The sequence below is a fragment of the Lycium barbarum genome, chromosome 12, assembly GCF_019175385.1.
Source record: "Lycium barbarum isolate Lr01 chromosome 12, ASM1917538v2, whole genome shotgun sequence".
Classification (NCBI taxonomy): Eukaryota; Viridiplantae; Streptophyta; class Magnoliopsida; order Solanales; family Solanaceae; genus Lycium; species Lycium barbarum.
The window spans coordinates 78208685-78214684 of record NC_083348.1 but is presented as its reverse complement, the minus strand read 5'-3'; positions in this window follow the sequence as shown (position 1 = coordinate 78214684).

The following is a 6000-nucleotide window of genomic DNA, read 5'->3' as shown; positions in this document are numbered from 1 at the left end:
AGTACATGCATTGTCTCTCGCGTTGACGCTGTTCATACTTATCGTAGTTTAAGACATTTCGAATGACCCCCTTATACCCCCCCCCCCCCCCCTCTCAGCGCACCTCTATGATCTTTTTATTGTGATTTTTTGCATTTAAGAAATAGCAGCAGCTATATTTATCCAATTAATTAGATGTTTCTCAAATCTTGAGAAGCCAAATAAGTTACCCAAGCAGTTCAGCGAACTTCTTTTTATATCAATTAGCCTATTGATTCAATAGTCTAGATCGATCTTGTTCAACTTTTGTTTAACTGTTTTAGCAAAAATATGAGACTAACAGCTATTTATGACTGGTATACAAATGAAGCACTATGTTAGCTTAGAACTCATTGTAAAAAAAAAATGTGTATTATGAACAAAATGAATTCGACGTGGTCTACTTTTGGTAGACATGAGGTAAAATGTTGTGCAATGCTATGAGCTAAGCTAGCATGCTTTACCATTTAATACTAGTATATATTATTGACTTCCTCAAGGAAAAATAATGACACATATTCATTACTATCTCATAGCAGTCCACATAAAATAAATTAAAAAATTGTATAAAACTTTGGAAGGAAAAAGAAGAAAATAGTTTCAATGAATTGAATTTGGGTGTCTGTATGGAGAAAAATGTTTAATGTACACATCAAATATATACATGTTCCATGGAAATGTTTTATCTTGGAAAATCATTTTCCAGTTAAATTTTCAATGTTTGATTGGATAAAAAAGTACGCAAGGTGCTAGTCATAAAAGTGTCATACGGGATTCTTATTTTTAAAGAGAGCAAAAGTGAACATGCAATTCTTCAGAAGATGATCGTTGGAGTCGTCTGTAGCAGAGGAACTGCGGTAGCGAAATGTCTAGCTTTTCAAGCAGACAATTACAGCGTGTACGTGTACAAGTCCGTAATGTGCTAATCATACAAGGTGTAAGATACAATATATGGTAATGTTTAATTTGGTCATATTTTTGTGTACTAAAGATTGACAATGTCAAAATATTATTACTTATTTCAAGCAAGTGATATGTAAAATAAAATTATTTCACACAACAATTAACTCTTTCCATTCTTGTTGACCAACTGCTCGAGTATAGACACAAGACGTGGTTCTTTTTCACAATATACGACCAACACTCGATAACATTGTTTGGTGCTATATTTGACATGTGATAAGTACGACGTTCCAAGTCCACCCCCACAGAAAGGAAAAAATTAAAATGAAAAAAGATTTTTTTTTTTTAAAATAAAAAAAAAAGATCAAAACCAACTGTGTAATTAACAAGCTATTTTTCTTATGTGGGCTGCATGAAAGCAAGTTTGCTGTAGCCCAAATGTAATACCTGTTCAATTATTTGTACAGAACTTAAGTCGTCATCCTTCCTACCTGGGGGCAAGTGAAAAGATGGTCGCTCGAAAGATTGCTATTTAAAGAAAAGCTAAAATTGCAATTACCCTCTCCGTCTCAAATTATTTTGTCGTTGCACATGTTCAAGGCACAATTAATTTTTTTTCTTTTCATTTTGCCATTACTAGAATTTTGTTATTAACGGATATGACACATAAATAGTAAACATTTAATGAAAAAAAATTATACTTAGACATAAATAAGGGTAAAGTTAGTCAAATATCCATCTTAATTAATATTCGTAAGGGACATGTAAAATAATAAAAGGACAGATAATTTGAGACGGAAGGAGTACTTAATTTTTAATCAAATCACAACTACGATATGAAAGTGAAAAAATCGTGGGTCTAAATTTTAACTTTAATCCTTTAAGCGTGAAGTTGACAACCGGCTATTTTTAGCGTCTAAACTAGATGTCTGAAGTTGAATTTCAAAGTAAGAAATTTGAATTAGGTGTGGGCGTTCGGTTCTTCGGTTCGGTTTTTTCAAACTTCGATTTAGTTTTGGGTTTTGGAAAAGTGTGCACCGAACACCGAACCGAATTAGTTCGATTCGATTTGATTTTTCTAAGACGGTTTTTTTGATTTTTCCAAAAAAATATGATACATAATGGATTAACGGGTCAGTTGAATCTCCACAGTCCAAGTAACTCTCACGACATCTTATTGAACAGAACTTGTATTATCGAAGCATGTGGGAAGCAGCAGCAGGCAGCAGACAACAGCAGCAACAATAGCTTGAAATTCCACTTCAGCTGCTACATTCAGACATGACACCGATGTGCAATTCCGCTTCCAAACAACAGCTGAAACCTTTAAGGTAGCAGGCAGCAGCGAAGAATGGAGATGAATAACAGATAATTAGGTATTAGGAAATAAACTGTTGGGATGGGCTTGGGGAGTTAGGTTGATCGGAAATATTTTGGGCCTAAATTCAGTGGCAGTGGCTGAGTAGTATATTTTCTGAACCTACATAATAAAAGTTGGGCCCTTCTTTTGGGTGGTCTTTAAATTTTGCCCCTCATATTTGCGGTCTTTAAATTTTGCCCCTCATATTTGTGGTCTTTAAGTTTTGCTCTTAGCTTGGATACCTGAGGTTCTGGGTTCGAACCCCCGCTCAGGCATAAAATAAAAAAATAATTTCGCAAGGCAGGGCTGGAGGGAGTGTATGCCGGATCCGGCATAAAGTCCTTAAGCAAAAATTAAAGTTATGCCGGAGGGGGCATAACTTTTCCTCAAGGCATAGTTTAGTTATGCCTTATGGGCAAAACTTTTCCTTAAGGAACTATGCCTTATGGGGCAGACTTTTAATTAAGGCATAACCAAAAGTATGCCTCATAAGGCAGAACTTTTCCTTAAGGCAAACTTTTAATTATGCCTTAAGGAAAAGTTCCGCCTTATGGGGCATACTTTTAGTTATATTTTATGGTGCACACTTTTAGTTAAGACATAACTAAAAGTATGCCTCATAAGGCGGAACTTTTCCTTGAGGCATAATTAAAAGTTTGTCTTGAAAAGTAAAAAAAATATATGTCTCAAGGCAAAGTCTGCCCCCTCCGGCATAACTTTAGTTTTTCCTTAAGGATTGTATGCCGGATCCGGCAAACACTCCCCCTAGCCCTGCCTTGCGAAATTATTTTTTATTTTATGCCTGAGCGGGGGTTCGAACCCAAAATCTCAGGAATCCAAGTGAAGGGCAAAACTTAAAGAACACAAATATGAGGGGCAAAATTTAAAGACCACCCCAAAAGAAGGGCAATCCGTGCAAAAAAATGATAAAAGTTCGGTTAGATCGAAGAACCGAAAAATTGGGACCCCAAAACCGAGAACCGAACTGAACACCGAACTTTAGAAAAAATAGAAGTGAAACCAAACCGAAATCGAAAAACCGAATTAATTCCGTCTGGTCTGGTTTTTTATTTTTCTGTATTTATGCCCAGCCCTAATTTGAACTTTAGAATCAAAATTTTGAAGTTAGACTTTGCAATCCAACAAATTCAGAAGAAGGACTGAAATTTAAGAACTTTTCGCCCAAACGTATGAAGTTAAAAATTGCCTAAGCCTAATTTCAAACCTTCAAAAGTTCACTTGTATCGTCATCTTTACGCATCTTACAAAGTCCAAATATACTCTCCTTCCAACTATCTCTAACAACTAACCAGAGCCTGGAAAAAAAAAAACTACCCTATTCATTTGTTTTCTTTATATATTTTCTTATAATAATCATTCACCCGTTAGACTTAAAAAATCATGAGAAACAAAATTCGTTAGGGTTTAATTAACTAGTAACGATATTGTTCTAAAGACCCTAAACACATTATGAGGAGAACAGGGAGTACCAGAAAAGAAAAGAGAAGGAAGAAACGAAACGTCGATTTTATCTGAAATTATCCTATTCAAAGTAAAATTTAGATACTTTGATAGATTGATTAGACTTTTAAAATAGCACACATAAAAAACGAATAACTTGTGAAATCTTATTCCTAAATAAGTAAAAACTTGCGTGCATACATCAAACCAATGAATGTATGTAATGCGTATGAATATACACAACTATCATTTAACCATGATTAATTAACGTATATATTCACTTCAGTAAATCACTTAACTATAGATACTGTTAATCGGGCAAATTTGATAAAGAAATTGGAATCTGTATATGAAGGAAGAGAGAGAAAACGAGAGAGATATTTCTATTTCATCTGCTGAAAAAAGCCAAGTCTACAATGTACAAAAAGAGAAAACCAAACATTAGAAATGGGCCTCTGTCTTTGTTTTATATTTTTGACCCGAGTCCCGTCCAATCTAAATAACAACAGTGATAAATAAGAAAAGGCCCAAACCGACCTAGCCCACTAACCTACATCATCAACTAATTTATGTACTCTAACACCCCCCTTCAAGTTGGAGGGTGATAGGACCCCCAACTTGCCAATGAGAAAATGATGAGCAGGACCAGGAAGACTCTTGGTAAGTACATCAGCAAGTTGAGTGGAAGTGGGAGTGTGATGCAATGAGATCAAACCATCAACAAGCTTGCCTCGAACAAAATGGTAGTCCAACTCAATGTGTTTAGTACGCTCATGGAATACCGGATTCTTGGCTATGTGAATTGCAGCCTGATTATCACAGAGAACCGAAACAGGACTGCAAACAGGAAAACCAAAATCAGACAACAATCTAGTTAGCCAAGTCACCTCTGCCACAGCCTTACTCAAGGAGCGATATTCAGCCTCAGCTGAAAAAAGAGACACCACGGGCTGCTTCTTGGACTTCCAACAAATCAGGCTACCACCGAGAAGAATACAAAAACCAGTTACGGACTTTCTACTATCAGGACAAGCACCCCAATCACTGTCACAAAATACCTTGAGAGACATATCAGAGCAGTTGTTAAGAAATAAACCAAAATCAGAGGTCCCTTTGAGATACCGTAACATGTGTAGGGCTACCTTCATGTGAGGGAGACTGGGCAGCTGCATATACTGACTTAAGTGTTGGACAGCAAAAGCCAAATCAGGTCTAGTATGAGTAAGGAAGTTCAGTTTACCAATTAGACTTCTGTAGGTCTCAGGATTGGGTAAAGGATCACCCACTCCAGCCTTGAGCTTCTCATGTAATTCCAATGGACACATAACAGGAGAAGAAATGTCACAATGAAACTCTTTGAGCAGATCAAGCACAAATTTCTTTTGATGGAGAAGAACACCAGAGGGTGTATACAACACTTCAAGACCAAGGAAATAGTTCAACAGCCCCAAAATCTTTTATCCGAAACTGTTCATGAAGAAATAGCTTGAGAGCAGAAATTTCAGAGGAATCAGTCCCAGTTAAAATAATGCCATCAACATAAACAGCTAGGATGACCAAGGAGTCTCCAGAGCCTCTGGTGAACAATGAGTAGTCATTTAAAGAATGAGAGTAACCTTTGGACTGCAGGGCTTGAGACAGTTTGGCATACCATTGCCTTGAAGCGTGTCTCAACCCATACAAAGACTTTTGTAACTTGCAAACCAAAGGAACAAGAGAAGAGGCAGAAGCAGGTACTGACAATCCAGGGGGAAGTTTCATATAGACTTCTTCATCCAAATCCCCATGCAAGAAAGCATTGTTTACATCCAATTGAAAAAGGGACCAATTCTGTTTAACAGCAACAGCAACAAGAGTTTTGATTGTAGACATTTTTACTACAGGGGAAAAGGTCTCATGAAAGTCAATCCCCTCTACTTGAGTATCCCCTCTGACCACTAACCTAGCCTTATACCTCTCAATGGTCCCATCAGCTCTATATTTGACTTTGTACACCCATTTGCACCCAATGGGTTTCTTACCACTGGGTAACTCAACTATGTCCCAAGTCAAATTAGCCTCCAAAGCCTCAAACTCCTTGCGCATGGCATCTTGCCACTCAGGGACAGATGTAGCTTGAGAGTAGGAAAAAGGCTCAAGAACAGGCTCAAGAACAGGCTGCTTACTAGAGACTGAAGTGTGAGGTTCACAAGTGGAGCTAGGAACTGAAATAGAAGAATTACAGATATAATTCTGAAGGTAGGCAGGCTGTTTCTTAG